Consider the following 11,905-nt stretch of genomic DNA (forward strand, 5'->3'; position numbering starts at 1 on the left):
ATTTAGGAGCGTGTGTTAGTATAATGCCATTGTCTATATATGATACTTTGAGGCTCCCTCGCTTAAAAAGGTCGGCATCTCGTTTTGTGTTACCAGATAAAAGCATTATTACAGTAGTTGGAATTGCTGAAGATGTATTAGTGAGCATTAAGGGGCTCACATTTCCCATTGACTTCTATATCCTGGAAATGCCCCCTAATGACTCAAGAAGATCATCATCAATCCTGCTTGGAAGACCATTCCTGAAGACTTCGAAGTTCAAGCTGGATGCATTCTCAGGAACTTACTCCTTTGAGATAGATGACAGAGCAGTGAGTTTCAGTTTAAATGAAGCTATGAAGCACCCTCCGGAAGATCATTCTATCTTTCAGTGCGACATCATTGATGAAACTGTAGCTGAACTTCACCAAGAAGAAGTAGAAGAGAAGCACATGGAGCAAGGTCCAAGTGTGGGGACACCCTCTGAACTCAATGAGGACACTTTACCATTATCATTAGCTCAGGATGACCCAGAGCCTAGCCATGAGTAGAAATTGGAATTAAAGCCCCTTCCTCCCCACCTCAAGTATGCTTACCTTGAGGATAATCAGAAGTTTCCAGTTATCATTGCAAGGGAACTCACTTCCCAACAGGAAGAGCAACTGCTTAGTGTGCTGAGAAGACACAAGAAAGCAATTAGGTGGAGCTTGGCGGATATAGTAGGCATCAGCCCTCAGGTTTGTGAGCATAGAATATTCTTAGAAGAGGGATCAAAGCCTGTCTGTAAACCTCAAAGAAGATTAAATCCCACCATCTTAGAAGTTGTCAAGAAAGAAGTGACCAGGCAACTTGAAGCAGATATCATTTACCCCATCTCAGATAGTGAATGGGTCAGTCCAGTACAAGTGGTGCCCAAGAAGTATGGAGTCACAACAATAAAGAATGAGCATGGAGAACTCCTGACAACTAGAGTGCAGAATTCATGGAGAGTTTGCATTGACTATAGGCGTCTCAACCAATTGTTTTTGCTATTGGATAAATTCCGAGCCTATTTACTTGGTACTAAGGTGGTAGTGTACTCAGACCATGCAGCTCTAAAGTATTTATTAGCTAAAAAAGAGTATAAACCAAGGCTAATACATTGGATACTGCTGCTGCAAGAATTTGACTTAGAAATTAAGGATAGGAGTGGTAACTAGAATTTAGTGGCAGACTACTTGAGTCGCCTTGAGCACATTAAGGATGAATCCACTCCTATAAATGATGCTTTTCTATTTGATAGCTTGCATGCAGTATCTAAAGTAGTTTCTTGATATGCACCTGTAGCTAATTATCTAGTTAGCCATACCTTTCCTCCCAATTTTACTAAATATCAAAGGGACAAGCTGAAAAGCGAGTCTAAATATTATATATGGGATGACCCATATTTATGGAGGTGTGGTGCTAACCTGGTAATTAGAAGGTGTGTGCCCCAATCAGACTTCCAGTTCATTTTAGAGGCATGCCACTCTTCTGAGAGTGGAGGACATTTTGGCCCTCAAAGAACAGCTAGAAAAATTTTAGACTGTGGATTCTGGTGGCCTACCCTTTTTAAAGATGCTGCTGCTTTTTGTAAATCTTGTTCCCCTTGCCAAAGGTTTGGTAATGTATCCAAGAGGGATGAGATGCCTCAACAGATTATGCTTTTCATTGAAATTTTTGATGTTTAGGGCATTGACTTCATGGGTCCATTTCCAAACTCTAATGGTTACTTTTATATATTGTTAGCTGTAGATTATGTTTCTAAATGGGTGGAAGCAATCCTACCCGTACTGATGATGCTAACACTGTTGTTTTCTTTGTTAGAAATGATATTATCTGTCGCTTTGGATCACCACGAGCAATCGTGAGTGATCAAGGCATTCACTTTTGTAATAGGAGACTAACAAGATTACTGAAGAAGCATTGGATAGTTCACAAAGTAGTAACAGCTTATCATCCCCAGATCAATTGGCAAGCAGAAGTGTCTAACAGAGAGATTAAACGCATTCTGGAGAAGATAGTAAAGCCTCATAGGAAGGACTGGAGTTCCAGGCTACAAGATGTACTCTGAGCATATCGAACAGCGTACAAGTCACCCATTGGGATGAGCCCCTTCCACTTAGTGTACGGAAAGGCTTGCCACCTTCCAGTAGAGGTGAAACACAAGGCTTTCTGGGCTGTGAGGGAGTGCAACAAGGGATTTGAGGAAGCTGGTGCTGAAAGGAAGCTGCAACTAGCCGAATTAGAGAACCTTCGCCTAGAAACATATGACAACTCTAGGCGATACAAAGAGAAGATGAAGGCTGTCCATGACAAGCACATAAAAAGGAGAGAGTTCAGATCAGGGGAGTTAGTTCTTCTCTATAACTCCAGACTGAGGCTCATACCAGGCAAATTGAGATCAAGATGGGAAGGTCCCTACAGAATAGAAAAGGCAGAGCCATACAGAGTTTTTCACCTGCGTCATCCTTCTAGCTCCAAATTCATGAAGGTCAATAGACATCGCCTAAAGCTTTATCATGGAGAGAAGATGAAGGATCACAAAGAGCTAGAGGTCTTCCTCTTGGAAGACCCACCAACAAAGTCAGAATGAGCCTGAAGACCGTCCAACTTAAGGACATAAAAGTGAAGTGCTGGATGGGAGACAACCTACCATGGTATGATCGTTCCGTTTCAGTCTTAGTTTTGTTTTATTTTACTCTAATTTATTTCTCTTAGTGACTCTTCTCATAATCTCTGCATATAGTCTGCATTTACATTTGCATTCTGCATAAAAAAAAATTGCACACGACGCGCGGGTGTCGCTGACGCGTACGCGTCATATGTGCTTTTAAAACAAAGAAAAAAAAGAAGCAGAGAGTTACACGGGAGCGTGGCTGGAGGCATGCCTTAGGCACAAACATGCCCACGCGTCCGCATCCCTGACGTGTCCGCATCGATTGTAAAATCATCCTTCCACGTGTGCGTGTCACCCACGCGCACGCGTGACCCTGTGAACTCGACGTAAATGGGTGTATGGCAGAGAGTTATGATGGAGTGGGGCTGGAAGTGTGCTGGAAGCACAAGCCCTATCACGCGTACGCATCCCCCACGCGTCCGCGTCATTTTTCAAAATGAGGCCATTCACGCGTGCGCGTCCCTCACGCGCACGCGTCACCCCAAATTTTGGCAATATGCGAATGAAACAGAGAGTTATGCGTATGCAAGGCTGCTCTCGCGCCAATAGCACAATTCAGGTCACGCGTACGTGTCACCCACGCGTACGCGTCACTTGAAAATAGCACAACCCACACGTCCGCATCGTATGCGACGTACAGTTTAACTAGACCTGCGCCAGAATTCTTATCTTTTCTCCTCCAATCCTAATTCTTTCTTCTCCTTCTTAATTCTTTCTTCTCCCTTCTTTCTTCTTTATTCCTTCTCACTTTTTACTTTCTTCCTCCTTCTTTTTCACATTCATTATCAGGGTTCTTTTCTTTTCTTCTTCCCTTTTTACTTTTCTATTATTATTTTTATTTATGTTTTCTTCTTCTTTTTCTTTCTACTTTTATTATTTATGTTTTCTTTTTCTTTCTTTTTGCATTCATTTAATTGGTGTTAGAAATTTAATTGGGTGATTATTTTCTTCTATAATTGTTTGTAGATTATTACGGAGTTGTTTGACAATTAATATTACTTCTTAAGGGTTGCTTGCATGTTCAAATTTAATACTTTCAACAACATATTTACCATGCATGCTAAGTGTTTGAGAAAAAGTCCGTATGGCATTGTGCATTCTTTTTAAATCATCTATCCTACTACTCTAACGCCTGTTTTTCATAAAATCCCTTTTCATATATTATTGATTGAATATAATTGTCAATACAAATAGATTGTTAGTTTGAAACGCTTGATAATCAAATTGGGCAATTAATGCTTGATCTATGCTACTCATACCTTTGCCAGCATGCCAATAAACATCATGCATCTACTTGCCACTATATGCACTTGCTATATTTCCAGTGATAAACTGATCACATGTAGTCATGACCATGTGCTACAAGTCATCCTTCTTTACCTTGGCATTGATTATCACTTGCCCCATTCTCTTCTTTGCTCTAACCTTTAGCTTTACATGTACTTACCTTTTTCCTTTTCAGGATGGCCACCAAGAAGGGTAAAGAGAAAGCTACTCCCAAACCACCGGCAAGGAAAGGAACAAAAAGAGCACTAGCTGCGGAGCCATCTTCAACAGCAGTAAAGCCCTCAACAAAGCGAATCAAGAGGATTATCAAGGTCGATGAAAAAGAGAAAGCCTTTCCAGCAAAGGACACTACGCGGTTCACTAACCGCTACTGTGAGCATATGTTTCCCATCCTGGCTGAGCGGAACTATAATAATGAGTACCTACTCATCCTCCCAACCCACATTGTTGAATTTGTTGAGCCCCGCATTGAGCAAAGACAATGGGGATTCCTACGGAGATAGCCACGACAGGTTAACCTTTCATGGGTAGTTGAATTCTACTCCAATTTTCACATGCCAACACTGTAGTCTGTCTATGTCCGTCAGAAGCAAATCCCCATAACTGAAGAGGCCAATCAGCGAGCTTTAGATCTTCCCCCTGCTCCAGAAGGATTGGACGCATTCCAAGAAGCCTCATTCAAGCGCCAGACATACCAATTTGACTGGGACGCCGTTCTCAGAGTTATAGCACAACCTGGTAGCAGATGGATCTATGGATACCATCGATCCAGGCCTAAGGGCATATTGGCTTCAGCACTTACCTTGGAGGATCGAGTATGGGCACAAATTATGTCCCATTACATCTTTTCGAGCACTCACGAGTCCTCCTTCACTGCAGACATGACTGTTCTACTCTGCTGTATCCTTACAGACTAGCCTCTTAATTTACCAAGACACCTTTGGCATGCTATGGGACACGTACATATTGCGGGCAACCTACCTTTTCCCGCCTTGGTTTCAGATCTAGTCTCAGCAGTCGGAGTCTCCTCCAGAGCTGGGGACACCAAGGCCATGATTCCACGAGATGATCAGTACATCCCTAACGGGAAGTATATCAGACCTCCAACAGCCACTACTAGCAGGCCTGCAGAACCGGCCGAAGATATTCCTTCACCTTCCACATCACAAACACCTTTAACAAATCAACTGCTCCTCATATACTTGAGAGGTTAGACCGGCTTGACCGGCAGCGAAAGCGAAGAGAGCACCGTAACCAGCGCTGATTTACATACCTCAAGAAGTTGCTTATTGGTAACCACCCACCTGAAGAAGACCCAGACACCCCGGACTCCACTTCATTTACCAGCACAGGGAGCCATGACGGTCCCGATTGTGGAGATGCTGCTACCAGCCCCCCCTTTTTTCCTGACTGATGGCACCGAGGACGGTGCCAAGCTTTAAGTGTGGGGAGGTCGGTCAGTACCTGACTTCCGGAGGTAATTTCTCTTTCTTAGCAACAATAAATTATTTATTTTTTAATTCCTTTTTATTTTTGTTTAGGATAGATTGCATAGTAATAGGTATTTGCATGCATGTTCTATTTGGTCAAAAAATAATAAGTTTCTTTTTAAGACCCTATTTTTGAAAAATTTCACTAATTCAAATCAAAACTTGTGTTAAAACTTATTTAAAGACTGTAAATTGGAACATGGTTTTTGAGCCAAAGAACACACAACCTGTGAGACTTGAGCTTAATTACATGGTTACATTATTTAACCATAATATTTTATTCTTGTGTTCTTTCTTCTCTATGATTGTAATCTATATTTTGTTCCATTCTATATGTCCAAATTTTTAATGTGTTATATGCATGCATATGATTGAGGCCATTATTTGATTATTAACTCACTTATCCTAAGTAGCCTACCCTTTCAATCACCTTTGTTAGCCACTTTGAGCCTTTTAAATCCCATTTGTTCTATATTTTACCACATCACTAGCCTTAAGCGGAAAAATAAGTAATCACCCCAATTGAATCTTTGGTTAGCTTAAGATAGAGATTGTGTGTCAATCAAGTATGGGAAAACTGTGGAAACATGGGTTAATAGGGAATGTGTATGTTATTACTTTGATAAAATATTGGGAATTTGGGTATCTACTCATGTGAACCAGAGAAATTAAAAATTCATGTGCATTGATAAGTTATGTTTACTTTTATTTATAAATAAAAAAAAATCCAAAAATATTCAATAATTAAATAAATAAATAAGGAGACAAAATTATCCCAAATGCTAAGTTTAATAAAAGATCAATGCATATGTGATAAAAATTAAAAGAAAAGTTGATGCATGAGTATCTGAAATATGCAAAATTGGAATTTTGGGTAGCTAGGCATGAATTTAAAAAGTATATAGAGTGTATGTATAGGTAAAGAGCTTAGGTTAATCAAGGATTCAATTTATAGCTCACTTAGCCATATATATACCATCACCTTTACCTTGGCCCCATTACAACCTTGAAAAGACCTCATGATGTTTGCATTGGTATATTAAATATTTGTTGATTGGTTAGGTGAAGAACAAAGTTTAGAAAGCATGACTAGAGAAGACTAGAGTGAATTACCCCATACACTTGAGTGATTAGAGTGCGTATACACCATCAGTGAGGGTTCAATGCTTAATTCTATGTTCCCTACTTTCATGAGCTGTGTTCTTATAAGTTTACTTGTTTTTACTGTATAATTTGAATTAGTGAAATTTGAGTTATTTTTTACTTGAAGAACTTATTTACTTTTAACCAAGTAGACATAATCATTTTAGCATATAGTTGCATTCATACATAGGTTGTATTGTATTTCACGAGTCTTACTTTTCCCTACTCATTTATTTTATCTCCTTGAGCTAAGCATGAGGATATGCTAATGTTTAAGTGTGGGGAGGTTGATAAACCACTATTTTATGGTTTATCTTGTGTTCAATTGAGTGGTTTCATCAAGTCTTTACCTACTTATTCATATGATTTGCATGATTTTTCAATTCCCTCCTAGTTTTGTTCTATGGTTGAAAACTTGCTTCCTAGAGATCTTTTATTTGTATATTTTAATTCTCCTTTATACCATTCGATGCCATGATCCGTGTGTTAAGTGTTTCAGGTTTTATAGGGCAGGAATGGCTTAGAGAATGGAGAGGAAGCTTGCAAAAATGGAAGGAACACAAGAAACTAAGGAGAAAACTAGCGAGCATCGACGCGCACGCATGGCTTATGCGTGCGGGCGACATGGAGAAATTTGCAGTGACGCGTGCGCGTGCCTGACGTGTACACGTGGATTGGAGTTCTGCAAGACGACGCGTGCGCGTGCCTGACGCGTACGCGTGACATGCGCGATCTGCAAAAATAACAGAAAACGCTGGGGGCGATTTCGGGCCGAGTTTTGACCCAGTTTTCGGTGCAGAAACACAGACTAGAGCCAGGGAACGTACAGAGACTCAACAGACATTCTCATTAGGATAGTTTTTAGTTTTTAGATCTGAATCTAGAGAGAATTTACTCCTCCTCTAGGTTTTCTTTACATTCATAGTTTATTAATTTTATGCTTTTGCTTTGGATATTGAAGAGTCATCACCTCCGTTGAAGTTACCATTCTAGTTTGTTTTCTTACTTCCTATTTATTTATTTCATATTCTTAATTCTTGTTTAGAGTTACAATTGGATTATTTTTAGAATTTATTAATGCAAAAGATTACTTTTACTTTTAATTAATTTTTAATCTCTATTTTATTTAATTCATCATGTCTTATTTTTATATTTTTATGAGTGTTATATTCATGTCAATGGAGTAGATTTCATACTTGACATGGGGGTTGATTAAGAGGAGACACTTGAGTTGGAATACTCAAGTGATTAGTTAAATTGGAAGTTGTTGGCTAATTCTGTATTTACTAACGCTAGACCTTCCCAAGGGAGAGGACTAGGATTTGCGAATAAGAGTTAGCTAAATCACTTGACTTTCCTTTATTTAGTAAGGGTTAACTAAGTGAAAATAACAACCTCTTTATACTACACTTGAGAGAATTCCAACAAGGATAGAACTTCCAATTAATCATTCCCACAGTCAATGCTTTTTAATTTAAATTTATAAATCTCTTTTAATTTTCATTGCTTTAATTTACAATTATATGCTTGTGCTCATTGCCCAAACTCAAAATCTCTTGGAAAACTCCTGATTAATAAATTAGCACCCTTTTTGGCAACTCATTGAGAGACGACCTGGGACTCATACTCCCAGTATTTTTATTCTAAACTTTTATGACAACCTTTCTAAATTGATAAGGCGAATTTTAGCTGGTTAAGAACTATACTCGCAACGTATTTCCTAATTTGATTTCTTAATTGGCCGACTTACGCACTCACGTCAATTTTTGGCGCCGTTGCCGGGGAGTTGCAATAGCGTGCTAAATTATTAATTAGTGTACATATTTTTTATTTTATTTGTGTATTTTATTTTATTTTATTACCATGAGATGTATGTTTCTCTCATTGAATGACGCGTTCGTTGCCTGATCCGAGCCTAGCCGCATTTGATCCTGAAATTGAAAGAACTATTTCACGTATTAGGCGAGCTCGGCGTCGGTTAGCCTCTGAGGGTGATGAAGTGATTGTTATCGATTTACCAGTCTCATCTGAAGGCAAATCTGAACCTCCATCCGAGGAGGAAACAAGCTCCTTTACTACTGATTCAGTTGATTTACGTGCAGATAGAATGGCAGCACCTAGGAGGATTACTCTCCAGGAAGCTGGCGCCCCAGATTTTACACTGCAGCCATATCAAGTGCGTCATCCAAATCTGGCTGAAGATTTTGAACTGAAGACTGCACTAATCAACTTGATACCCAAGTTTCATGGCTTAACTGCTCAGGAGCCTATCAACAACCTCAGGGATTTTCAGACAGCCTATTCTACTGTTAGGCGTTTTGGTGCAAATGAAACTTCTATTCTGTTAACCGCCTTCCTGTTTTCTCTTGAGGGAAAGGCAAGGGAGTGGTACTACTCCCAACCTGAAGCAACTGTTACCAACTGGGATACGCTCAGGAGATAATTCTTGGAAAATTACTTTCCAGCTGAAGTTACAGATAGATTGAGGAAAGAGATCTCCTGCATTGTTCAAGGTGAATCAGAGACTCTCTATGAGTACTGGGAGCGCTTTAAGAACCTTCTGGACGCATGCCCCTATCACTTGATTGACAGGCTGGTGTTGATCAACTACTTCACTCAAGGCATGAATTCTCGGGATAAAACTACACTGGATGGTGCTAGTAATGGTTCTTTGAAGAAGTATAAGACCGCAGATGAAGTATGGCAACTGATCAGTGACTTAGCTGAGTCCACACGGAATCACAGGCACAGGAGCAGCCACTCAAAGGCTATTGCAGAGGTTTCCTCTAGCAGTGAGACTACTGCCGTTACACAAGCTATATGTGAAATGACCAACCTACTGAAGCAGATGCAGTTGAATCAACAATAAACTCAGCCTCCCTCACCACAACAAGGCCAACAGTTAGTTCCCCAAAGAGTATGCGAAATTTGTGCTGATTATAGTCACTACACTGATGAATGCCCGCAGCTCCAACAAGAAGACAACAATGTGGCAGCTACTCATAACTTCTATGACCGCCCGAATTAAGGATACAATCAACAAGGCGGCAACTATAACCAAGGGTGGCAGGACAACTCCAACCAGAGCTGGAGAGATAATTCCAACCATGGATGGTGGGATAACTATAACAGAGGAGGCAGAGACAACAATGGAAATCAAAGGTGGAATGACAACAACAGACAGTAGAATCAAAACCAGCCTTACAGAGCTCCTCACCTAAGACAGTCACAAGGACCCCAGCACAACCAACAACAGCTCCCTCAGATCACTTATCCTACTTCCTCATCAAATAACGAGATGCTTCGTTCTCTTGCACAAGGACAACAAGACATGCAAACTACACTGAACTCTATTCTAAATGGTCTAAATGCCACTTTACAAGCTCTTGTCTTCCGGATAGATTCATTACCTGCTTCCACCAACGAGCCTTTAAGCTCCTGTGGAATTCCTTCTCAACCCTTACCTAACCCCAAGGGTGGCATCAATGCCATCACTTTGAGGTCCAAAACCACACTACAAGAGAGGAACCAAGAGGAGCCAAGCCCACAAGAACACGTCCCAGTTGAGGACTTGCTTGAAGTGGAAGATGCTGAAGAGGAAGAGGAAGTACAAGACAAGATTGAAGAAGAAGTAACTCAGCAAAGGAATGGAGCACCAAAGGATGCATAAGCTGCAAGTGGCGCCCTTCCTATCCCATTTTCACACCTTGCAAGGAAGTCCAGAAAGCAGATGGAACTTGATCCCAAAATGGTAGAAATTTTCAAAAAGGTTGAGGTAACTGTTCCCCTTTTTGATGTTATTCAACAAGTACCTAAATATGCAAAGTTTCTGAAAGATTTATGCATACATAAAGACAAAATTAATGAATTAGAAACTATTCCTTTAGGTAGTTCTATATCTGCTTTAATGGGAGGTATACCTGAAAAATGTAGTGATCCAGGTCCATGCATGGTTAACTGTACCATTAGAGGTGTAATATTTTCTGACTGCATGTGTGATTTAGGAGCGTGTGTTAGTATAATACCATTGTCTATATATGATACTTTGAGGCTCCCTCCCTTAAAAAGGTCGGCAGCTCATTTTGTGTTAGTAGATAAAAGCATTATTACAGTAGTTGGAATTGCTGAAGATGTATTAGTGAGCATTAAGGGGCTCACATTTCCCATTAACTTCTATATCCTGGAAATGCCCCCTAATGACTCAGGAAGACCATCATCAATCCTACTTGGAAGACCATTCCTGAAGACTTCGAAGTTCAAGCTGGATGCATTCTCAAGAACTTACTCCTTTGAGATAGATGGCAGAATAGTAAGTTTCAGTTTAAATGAAGCTATGAAGCACCCTCCGGAAGATCATTCTATCTTCCAGTACGATATTATTGATGAAACTGTAGCTGAAGTTCACCAAGAAGAAGTAGAAGAGAAGCACATGGAGCAAGGTCCAAGTGTGGGGACACCCTCTGAACACAATGAGGACACTTTGCCATTATCATTAGTTCAGGATGACCCAGAGCCTAGCCATGAGTAGAAATTGGAATTAAAGCCCCTTCCTTCCCACCTCAAGTATGCTTACCTTGAGGATAATCAGAAGTTCCCAGTTATTATTGCAAGGGAACTAACTTCCCAATAGGAAGAACAACTGCTTAGTGTGTTAAGAAGACACAAGAAAGCAATTGGGTGGAGCTTGGCGGATATAGTAGGCATTAGTCCTCAGGTTTATGAGCACAGAATATTCTAAGAAGAGGGATCAAAGTCTGTCCGTCAACCCCAAAAAAGATTAAATCTCACCATCTTAGAAGTTATCAAGAAAGAAGTGACCAGGCTACTTGAAGTAGATATCATTTACCCCATCTCAGACAGTGAATGGGTCAATCCAGTATAAGTGGTTGATGCCAGGGCATCTTGGCCAGTTTCACTGACCTTTTCTTTACTGTTTTTAGGGTAGTTTCATGCATTTCCTTAGAAAATAAGCTAGTTTTGGGTAGATATTCACTTACATCTTGATTCAAGCATACATTGTGCATTTTACATGATTGCATGAGGATTTTGCATGAATTTAAGGACAAATTGGATGTTGCATTTCCCATGACTTGGACTAGAACTTTGATGCACTTTAATTGTTGATTTCAGGACAAAGGAAGTAAAGAAGAACCACATTAGTGGCTACGTTAGTTACACTAACGTTAACACTAACGTGGAATGGGAGTAACTTGCAAAGTTAATGAGAAAAGTAATTGCCAATAACGCTCTCGAAGCCATCATTGCCCACGTTAAGAGTCACGTTAACTAAGTTAACGTGAACTCTAAC

This window comes from Arachis ipaensis, chromosome B04, assembly GCF_000816755.2.
Source record: "Arachis ipaensis cultivar K30076 chromosome B04, Araip1.1, whole genome shotgun sequence".
NCBI classification, from domain to species: Eukaryota; Viridiplantae; Streptophyta; class Magnoliopsida; order Fabales; family Fabaceae; genus Arachis; species Arachis ipaensis.